This window comes from Helianthus annuus, chromosome 9, assembly GCF_002127325.2.
Source record: "Helianthus annuus cultivar XRQ/B chromosome 9, HanXRQr2.0-SUNRISE, whole genome shotgun sequence".
NCBI lineage: Eukaryota > Viridiplantae > Streptophyta > Magnoliopsida > Asterales > Asteraceae > Helianthus > Helianthus annuus.
The window spans coordinates 142832196-142844098 of NC_035441.2; positions in this window are offsets into that span (position 1 = coordinate 142832196).

An 11903-nucleotide genomic window follows, 5' to 3' on the forward strand; every position below is an offset into this window, starting at 1 on the left:
GATACTTGGGTACTTACGTTGGCTATACTATATTTTGATAGGTACGCTTGCCTAGAATGTGTATAGATAGTATTTATTGGTTTTTACCGTAAAACTCGTTTGTGCATGTTTCAATTTAATTGTTACTTTCTAAGCACGCTAATATGAGTCGCTTTCATGAAAAGTTCTAGTCTAAGCATAAGATGAGCAAAGGGAAAGAAAAAAAAATAAGGAAACTGAAACGAATGGGGGTAGTGAAAATGACCCATTAGATGAAGATGAATACCTTAGCAATGATTCATTTTGCACATTTGAATCAGAAGAAGAAGTTGGTATAGAAAGACTAAGAAAAAAAGGCATTTAGATGAATACCTTGGTGAAGTTTTACCTTTTGAGAGTGTAAACGGGGTGGATACTAAACATAATGATAGTAAACGGGGTGCCAGTCACAAGATGTAGGGTAATCTTCAGTCAAATCCACAACCATCCTCAAAAGCTCTAATGACCCAAACTTAATCTGATGTGCATACTAAAGGTCAGTTATAACAAAAAGACTTTATTTAGTGTGAAACATACGAAGCAAAAAAAGAAGACACAGTAACATTTTTGTAAATGGTGTAATTAGACTATTCATCAAATCATTTTTGTATATGGTATGGTTCATTTTAGAACGCTAAATAATTACATAACTTTTAGAACTCCTAATAAACAATCTTTTTATTTATATATCTTTATATATATATAGTACTTTTATCATTTATTATATGTATTTTTATTATTAGATACATGTTAAGAGTAGTTTTATCTATGTAATTTTATGATTACACATATGTAAATTACACTCAACATGTATGTAATCATGAAAATACATATAATAATTGATATAAGTACCTTAGGGTGGGGTTCCGCTACAAAGTCCATTTTTCCTACAAAGTGTACAAAGTCTTAAAACATCACAATTTCAGCCCTAAAACACACTCAAAACCCACAAATAACATAGTGAAGATCACTAAAACACAATATCCAAACCCTAACATTCCTTAAAAACTTCAAACACACCATTGTACAACTATGAATATAAAACACAATATGATAATCAACATAAAACACACTAATATTAGTTATTCGATAATCAAAGCCTTATCATTCAAAACACAACACAAAACCCATAAATATGGTGTTTTAGTAACCTCCACTATGTTATTTGTAGGTTTTGAGTGTGTTTTACGGTTGACATTATGGTGTTTTATGACTTTGTACACTTTGTAGAAAAAATGGAGTTTGTAGCCAACTCCCACCCAAGTACCTTATATATTGTGAGTTCAGGATCGGATCGTAAACGATCACTAGATCTGCGGTGGATTCAATTTAACGTGCGGAATCCGTTAAATCGAACCGTAATCGTGCGCGAAGACGTATTTAAACAACGTTTATTACATAACGACGACAACTGGACAGAGTTTCAACTCGATCTCTACAAACTACACACTCGAAATCTAATCAACGTGACGAAATCGGAGGTGTTCTTGATGTTGTTGTTTGATGAGATCTTGAAGAACAATAGGTTGAAGATGAACGAAGGGACTGTGTGTATGCTTTCTGATTTCTGTCTTCTCTACTGATTCCGTTTGAAATGAGCCTCTCCTCTATTTATATCAAAACTTAATTCCGCTTGAAATGACCACATGTCATTTCAAGCGAAATTACTAACTTTAATTTCGTGCGTTATTGAATTCCGTTTTTTGTCTGCATCTTATATCGTGTGAAGATATAATTCCATGCATATGTTATGATGTCATCATTGCATAATGATGACATCATCATTGCATAATGATGACATCATTTTGGATCTTGTTTAGTTTCTTCACATCGTGTCGTACCGTATACTAACCTGACATTGCCTACCGACACCTAGTGAAACCTTTGTCCGGTATTTTACAGACTCAAGACACTAGACTTTACATGTACAGTTAGATTTCTATCTATGGCCACACACTTAGTGCACCAACAATCTCCCCCTTGGACATAGCTAGAAATCTGTGATGTTTAGTCTTGAACTGCCTTGGATAACATCTTCAAGTGAAATCACAGTCTCCCCCTTGAATGATGCCCTGAAATTCTAAGATTTGACGTTTAATATTACTCCCCCTTTCATTTAGCTTCCTGCACATTCTCTACCAAGAAATTAAAATCGAAATCTTTACGTTTTTGGTAGAAATTAATTGAAACATTCTCAAATTTTATCTTCACTTTTCATTACAAACACACTCTCCCAACCCTGTTGTTCATCATGTTTAGCACTCGGAATTTTGAAAATCAACTCTTCAACATCAGTTGTCGAAAATAAGATGAAGTAAAATCTTTTTGATTTTTCAAAATTTTATGCTAAAACACATTCTTTTTGGATTTTTGTTTTTGAAAGAAATACAGTAAAGAAATATATACAGACAATATTTTTGTGAGTTTGCGTAAGAGGATCATATCAGTTTATGAGACAAATCACTAGCACCGTTAAGCTTTAATCATTTTAAGTTCTAAATGATTCACGTTGATTGACGATATATTTGTCCTCTTAAACTCAATCTAAAAACTTTTGAAAATGCTTACCAATACGTTTAGGTATATTAATTTTGCTCTAAATTCTTATGGACCCCACGATCTCAGCATATCCCCTCATCATGCAATACACTAACTCAAGTAATGCCTTTAAACTTTCATCAACTGTGATTTGTGCAAAAATAACGCAGAATGTTTAAACATTAACAATCAGGTCGATACTTCCGTATACGCAGAGAAAGTCCAATGTTTAAACAAAATAAGAAATAAAAAACAAGTTGAAATTGTTTAGGCTTTAACCACCAGTTCGATACTCCCATATACGCAGAGGTGATCTAAAGCTTAAACGAAACACCAAAGAAAATAAAGCAGAATGTTTAGGCAACAACATCCAGTTCGATACTCACGTATACGCAGAGGATGTCCAATGCTTAAACAAAATAAAGAAATCAAACAAGTTTAAATTTTTGCAAAATGAAATACACAATCACAGTGATTTTTCAGCAAAATTGTGAAAGTTCACAAATTTAACCAGTTTTTATGCTCTTTGCATTCAGCGATTACTGAATAGGCACACAATCAAGAAGGACAAAACTAAGTACTATGCTTTCAATCATGTTTCCCACTAGAATTAGGCTTTTTCATTTAAGTTTGTATCGTTATCGCAAATCTACTAGTCTAGCTGAGCCTATCGTCACATCTTTAGTAAGACCGTTTATCACTTTAGACATTTCATATCTTTAGCATGCTGTGATAGTCCACTGATTTACTATCATTTCCTCTTGTTCACAACAAAACTCGTTTTTGATTTTTTCAATGTTTTGAAATTTTCTAATTTTCTAATTTTTAAAATTTTTCTCCCCTAAAATCAAAATTATATTTCAAATTTTGATTTTCTGGGAAAATTTGAAAAATAATAGACTGTACAAATAAAATGACAAACTGATGAGAATCACTTCAATTCGCCATCCACTTGGCTTAAATAGTCAGAACTCCCCCTGACAACAAACTATTTTCCCATTATGATTTCAAAACACTTAAGTTTGTTTTAATCAAAATGGTTTTTCCGGAAAATTAGTCTTGTCTGCCATTTCACAAACATGGGGTTTAATTCATCACACTGTTTTCAACCACTTGTAGGTTTTTCACAAAAACAATTTCCAATAATCATACCACTTGTAAGATAGTTAAATCAAGTACAACTTAATGTCCTTAATTAACCACTTGCAAGTCGAGATATCACAGTTACCAATCTGTGAATTTCTCAAGAAAGATGCCGATTCCTACTCCCCAATTACGAACCTGGGAGTTCCGGCAAGTCAGGTTTTTCATTTAAACAGTTTCACCCAAGCCTGACGGTCCTTGGGTGCTTTTGTAATTCCTTTTGACAATGATGGAAAATTTTCATCATTCATTGTCAAACCGGAATCACCACTTTTTACCTCAACCAATGGCTCCTCTGGTTTTGACAAACCAGATTCATTACCTGAACATGGCTCCTTTGACTTTGATGAGTCAAGATCATTGCCAACAACTGGCTCTTTTGTTTCAGAAGAAACAAATTCATCACCAGGAACTTTTCTTTTCTTCACACTCCATTCTGTCCTCAAATTTGCATCAGATGAATTCGTTTTGCTTGATTTGTCATTCTTTGGAGAGCAAGACGATTTATCAGAACTCTTCTCTGATTTTCTTGTTGTATCCGAGGACAAAATCCTTTCAAGATACTCCCTTGCTTTCTTTCTCTTCTTTCTCAGTCTATCTTTCCGCCCTTGTGAAAGCTTCACTTTCTATTCTTTCACCTTCTATTCTTTGGGCTTTTCTTCGACCTTGACTGATTTCTTCATCCTTTTCTGAGATTCAGCCCTCAATCTTTCCATTGATCTCATTGGACAATTTCTGGCAATGTGACCTTTGATTTGGCATTCATAACATCTTCTTGTCTCAAATCTCTGTCTCTGGCAGTTAACAGCAATATGTCCTTGAAAACCACAGTTGTAACACACCCTGTTATCGTACCATTCACCACTTTCAAACCAAACACTCAAATGATAACACTGGATTTGATTTGAAGTACTCATGACTTCTCCTATAAACTTGATTTGACGCTTGAGCACTGTGGTCAAACCTGCACCACTTATTACCAACATTTTGTGAGTTTTGATTTTTCAATTTTTGTGGTTTTTCATCACGATTGGATGATTGAACTGATGAGCTTTTATTGTTGTTTTGAACATTTTCTGAATTTTTAACTTTTTGTTTCTGTTCTACTTTCTTCTTCAAGGGTTTTTGCGTAGAGCATTCACCCTTTTCAGTTGATTGCGGAACAGTTTCTTGAAATTTTTCTTTTAATTTCAAAAATATTTTCTTTTTCTCGTTTTTCTCATTTTCATCATCAGTTTTCTCATCACAATCTTTAATTTTGACTTTGTCAAAATTTGTGACATTGTCACTTATTGGATTAGAATTGATTGGTTTTGGACATAATTGATCAATCATTGCTGAAGTGGTCACAAAACCTTTCAATTTCTTTTCAAGATCATCAATTTTGTTTCTGGCATTCTCAACTTCTTTCTCAAGTTGAAAAATCTTCTCAAGATGAAGATTGATTGCCTTTTCATTCATAATTTTATTCTCTTCAAGAACAGATTTTTCATTTTCAAAAACTCTTATTTGATCTTGAAATTTTGTTTCATTTTGTTTCAGATTTTTGTTTTCAAGTTTTAGCCAAAAATCTTCATTTTCAAAAGATTTTATCTTAATTTCAAAAAAAAATTTCATTTTCTTTTAATTTTTTAATTTCCAATGTCAAACTCTCCACATCCTTCAAGAGTTTGACATTGTCTGCTTCAGATTTATCACATTTTGAGCACTTCTCGGTCATCTTTACAGCTTCAGCCTTCTTCTCAACCTTGATAGCTGAAATTTCGTCAACATGCTTCTATACCACTTGAACATTTTCTTCAGATTTGACTTTTTCTTCAGTAGTTGCTGCTTTATGATTCTTTTCTTCTGAATCAGACTTCAATTTTCTAATCTTTTGAAACTCAAGTTCTTGAGCTTGAATCTTCTCGACGAACTAGCTCAAATTGAAACAATAATATTCACCGCTCTTCTTCCAAGCTAACAAATACGTTCCCCACACATCATTTGGTAAAGCATTTGCCAACTTATTAACTCACGTCTCATCCATTTTGTTAATGTTCAAATTTTTCACCTCTATATTCAGCTTGGCATACCTCTTGATCAATTCTATTGTAGACTCTCCCTTGATACCTGTAAAACTATCAAACTTGTTCTGTGCAATATAAAACTCAGAACCCATGTTTTGGTATTTAAAAGATTTACAAAGACAGATTTTCAAACGATACGAAAATTCACTCAATCTAAGATTAGTTCAATCACTTTATCAAACCACTGAATTAGATGAATATCCGATTTAGTGGCAAAAATCAGGCGACGAAGGATCCGGTGAGGATTCGCTCGGGCGAGTATCCGATGCTTGATAAATCACCTGAACAAAAACACGATCTCTTGAATCAAATTGTGACCCGAACGGGTAGGGTTTTCACTTTTCTTTTGAACAAATGAACTTTTATTATTCAACAATAAACTCACATGCAATTTCTTAGTGGCTGACAACAACAATCACAAATCAAATCTCATTGGGTCGATATATCGATTACAACAAATTCACATGGGCTGCACAATTAATTGTCAAACTAATTATGATTGGGCCAATGTATAAGACTTGATCACATGGGCCGAGACATATTGAGTCAAAACACATGGGTCATAATATGAATTCAAGAAATCACATGATATACCTCAACATGAATTCAAGACAAAGCGGCCCAATCAAAAGTTTTAATCATTGTTTGTCGAGCTTTTATGTTTTAATCAGTAGTTTCATTCGAAATTTGATTTCGCTTCAAATCATTTTGATTCCGCTTGAATTTCAAGCGAAATCAGGATTATTTTGTTGAAAAGCTTATTTCGCTTGAAGTTGTTTCTGTTTGTAGGTTATTCCGCTTGTAAAGGGACTGTCTCGATAAACGTGTTTCCGAATCATGGATATCAATTTCTTTAATATGACTAATGAAACAGTTAATAGAATAAATGTATTAAAGAAAGAATTTGATTCGTTTTCAGGTTGTCCAGGAGAGAGTACAAAGAATATCATTGAACGGTATAGCCATCTTGTTCGCTCAATGTCTGAGAAGGGTACATCTGGAAAAGCAGATAAAAGCTCTGATACCAATTGTAGGATCGATATTGACGATCTAATGAGTCAATCAGAGCAGAAATACCACTATTTATGCGGCGGAATCACACAAACAGTTTGAATCAAAGAGAATGGAGTAGAAATAGAATGGATATCACTTTAAACACCGTTTCTCATTAATTGATCACAGAAAAATTTGGCAGCAGTTCGGCTACAACTTGGACATTCGGTGCCAAATGAGAAACTGACACAACATACATATAGTGGGTCTAATTCCGCTCCAAATGACACATTGTCATTTCGGGCAGAATCACCAACTTCTGATTTCGCTCCAAATGACAACGTGTCATTTCGAGCGGAATCACAACATTAACACATAACATTTACATTTTGACCCCTACACTATACATAATTGACATATTTGACCCCTAGACCCTATACAAGCTTGACTAAGTCTAAGACGTAGGCTTTAGACATTCGTGCATCAACAAACTCCCCCTTGGATACAGCCGTAGTCTTCAGTCTTGGTCTTCGGGTTTTCAGAGCGACTTGAAAGTTTCCTCTCTTGACTTAGGCTTCCTCCTAAGCAAGTTCCTCACTCTTTCATTCTCTTTTTTCGCTTTCTTAGCTTCCTCAGCCTGTTGCTTCATCCACTTTCCTCTATTTTCTTCCAGTTTCTTTTGAATATTGATTTTCCACTTTGACTTTTCTTCTTATCAGCATTTCTCTCCATCTGTTCTTCAAGTTTCTCAATGAATTGACAAATTGTCAATCTAGAGTATGCTCCAGTTCTTTTTAAATCCAACAGATATGTACCCCATTCTTGTTGAGGTATGGCATTTGCTAATCTCTCAACCCATTCATTTCGACTTTTCTGAATACCCTTCTCAGACATTGAGTGAACAAGATGGCTATACCTTTCAATGATATTCTTTGTACTCTCACCTGGACAACCTGAAAACGTATCAAATTCTTTCTTTAATACATTTATTCTATTAACTGTTTCATTAGTCATATTAAAGAAATTGATATCCATGATTCGGAAAGACGTTTATCGAGACAGTCCCTTTACAAGAGGAATAACCTACAAACAGTAACAACTTCAAGCGAAATAAGCTTTTCAACAAAAGAATCCTGATTTCGCTTGAAATTCAAGCGGAATCAAAATGATTTGAAGCGGAATCAAATTTCGAATGAAACTACTGATTAAAACATAAAACTCGACAAACAATGATTAAAACTTTTGATTGGGCCGCTTTGTCGGTGATGTTCATTATTTCACATGGGCTGCTCACTTCTCGATTTCACATGAAAATTTATAAACTGAATTTTTTAATCAATTTGAAACTTATAATCTGATTGGGCCGATTAATATGTTGATCTCAATTCAATTAATCACATGCAATAAACAGACAACACTCCTCAACGATTGGACCTCCAAACTGAACTAACACATGCAATCAATACAAGATTCTTCCGACAAAGTAATTCAGCAAATTACTTTCATTTGGCCGTTCATATAAGTGGATGTGATTGGACTTACAAAACAATCTGATTGGACCGATTATTTGTCTTGTGATTTTTGTTGTAAAATATTAATGACACCTGTACTTTATGACTGACATGTTCAAACAAAACGACGACATTGTTCACGCGAAATCAATCAATAAAGTTCAAGCGAAATCAGGCCTAAAAGTTCGAGCGAAATCAGATGTTTGGAGCGGAATCACATGTGTCTTTCAAGCGGAATACCAAATGAAGCAATTTGGAGCGAAATCAGCAGACAAATCTCGAGCGGAACCACAAAAACTCGAGCGGAATCACTGATTCCGCTTCAAATGCTCGAGCGGAATTAGAACCTTAGACACCAAACACTTGATTTCGCTTGAAATTCAAGCGGAATCACCAAACCCTTCGTTCGAGCGGAATTAGATTCTAGGCCATTTTTAACCACTTTTAAGCTGTATTTTAAGCTGAAACTCTCAAGGGTTTGTAAAATGTCAATTTTACACAATATGTCAAAAATTTGGCCGATTTTAACCGTGAAAATTTGAACAATTGTGAAAAGAAGGTGTAGGAATCAGAATATTCCAGCGAAAACGATCTAAACGGTAAGAACTCTTCCTCCTGAGCTCTGATAGCACATGTAGGATCGTGAAACGACCTAACGAGTCGATCAGAAGAGTGCTCAGACAGAATCAGAGGCGGAATTCATTGATTCTGTCTTTGTTTAGCTACGCAAAAATATATATATATATATATATATATATATATATATATATATATATATATAGGGGAAGGTTTGAATAAGAACACTAAATATTGTGAGAACCGTGAGAACAAATGAAAAAACCGCAAAAACTTGTTCAAAAACAATTCAAATTCAAAAATTTTTTTACACTTATCATTATTATTCGAGTACAATGTTAGAAATTTCATTTAAACATTTAAATTTACGTAAATTCGTATATAAAAAAAATTTACACATGTGTAAGTTTGTCGTTTACACACGTGTAAATTTGCTATATTTACACATATGTAAAAAAATCTAATAAGAGTGATTTTAAAAGAATAAATGAATTATTTGATGTTGTAAATACTTTTTTTTGATATTTTACTTTGATTTCAATGAGGTTTGTACAAAAAAAAAATTGGTTTTGATTGGTTTTTTCATTCGTTCTCACGGTTCTCGCAATATTTAGCGTTCTCAAGATAACCCTCCCCTATATATATACATATATATATATATATAGGTCAAAGATCCGTTAGGAACCACCCTTTATTGCGAGAACCGCGAGAAACAATGTGAACACAACCAAAAATGCCTAAAAATAGCTAAAAAACACACAAAATTTTTTTGGCTACTAAATGTAGCGATTTTAACATAAAAAATATTAAAAAAATTTTTTAGATTTTTTTAGGTTTTTTGGGGGTTTAGTTTTTAGCATTTTAGCTTAGGGGGGGGGTTAGGTTTTTGGGGGGTGGGGGAGGGGGGGGGTGGGTGAGGGGAGTTCGGTTTTTTTTAGGTTTTTTGGGGGGTTTTAGTTTTTAGCATTTAGCTTGGGGGGGGGGGGGGGGTTAGGTTTTTTTTTGGGGGGGGGGGGGTGGGGTTTAGGTTTTGGGGTGGGGGTTAGGTTTTTTTTAGCTATTTTAGGTTGTGTTCACATTGGTTCTCGCAATAAAGGTGGTTCTCGTATGAACCTTACCCTATATACATATATATATATATATATATATATATGTAGGCTAAAGATAAAAAGAAAACCACTTTTATTGAGAAAACCCGGGAAACTCTAAGCTCCCGACTTTTTTTTTTTTTTTGAAAAAATTACCACACGTAATATACATGTTTTTAAGAGTTTTGGGCAAAAAAAAATCGAAAAAGCGCCGGAGGATTATTTTTAAAAAAAAATAAACAAATTTCAGCAACTTTGTTGACTAACACGTGTTAGGCAAAAAATGCTAAAACTTGTTTATTTTTTTAAAAAAAAAAATTCTTCGGCGCTTTTTTATTTTTTTTGGCCCAAAACTCTTAAAAACATGTATATTACATGTGTTATTTTTTTCAAAAAAAAATGTCGGGAGCTTTGAGTTTCCCGGGTTTTTTCAATAAAAGTGGTTTTCTATATATCCTTACCCTATATATATACATACATATATATATATATATATATATATATATATATATATATATATATATATATATATATATATATATATATATATATAGGGGAAGGTTTAAATGAGAACGCTAAATATTGTGAGAACCGTGAGAACAAATGAAAAACCCGCAAGAACTTGGTCAAAAACAATTCAAATTCAAAAAAATTTTCTACACTTATCATTATTATTCGAATACAATGTTAGAAATTTAATTTACACGTTTAAATTTACGTGAATTCGTAAATAAAGAAAATTTACACATGTGTAAGTTTGCCATTTACACATGTGTAAATCTGTTACATTTACACATGTGTAAAAAATGTAAAAAGAGTGATTTTGAAAGAAGAAATGAATTATTTGATGTTGTAAATTCTTTTTTTGATGTTGTATCTTAATTACAATGAGGTTTGTATTAAAAAATTGGTTTTGATTGGTTTTTTCATTCGTTCTCACGGTTCTCGCAATATTTAGCGTTCTCAAGATAATCCTCCCCTATATATATATTTATATATATTTATATATATATATATATAGGGTGAGGTTCTAGAGTGAAAACCCACTTGAGTTAAGAAAACTAAAGAAAGCCTTATGTAACAATTTTTTTTTTCAAAAAAATTAAGGAATGTAAGTTATGTTATCGAACGCTTTGTAACAAAAAAAAGCACCAAGAGATTTATGAAAATTATTAAAAATTTAGTTTTTAGCATATGTATATATATATAAACACTTAATTTAAAAAATCCCTTCGGCGCTTTTTGTTTTGTTACAAAACGTTCAATAGCATGTAACTTACATTCCCTAATTTAAAAAAAAAAAAATTGTTACATAAGGTTTTCTTGAGTTTTCTTAACTTAAGTGGGTTTTCTCTCTATAATTCCCGCACACACACACATACATATATATATATACATATATATATGATTAGGTTCATTTGTGAACAACTTCTTGAGAGTGAACTAATCTTGGCTCTTGTTAATTTTTTTAGTATAAAAGGGTATGATTGACATTAGTCAAGTATATTTAAGTAAAATCTCTTAATTTTCTCATCTCTTAACTCTCCCTCTCTCTCTCTCTCTCTCTCTCTCTCTCTCATTTTTAATTATTTATCCATTATTTTAATTACAAGAGATTAAAGGGCTAATGTTTTTTTAAATAAACTCTAAAATTCTTTTTAAAATTAAATATCAAACCTAATTAAATTATGTTTTTTAACATATGTGTATACAAGACTTATACACTCGTGTATTATTATATCATGTTCCCACACGTCGGTATAAACCAGATTTATACACTTGTTTATTATTCAAGTACATATGTGTATACAGGTTCGTATATACCATATGTATACACCTCTGTATTATTCAAGTACATAGTGTATACAGGTGGGTATATACCAGACTTATACACTTGTGTATTATTACATATTGTTTCCACTATGCATCTTTTCATCAAACATTGATCTAATACATATATGTAGAGA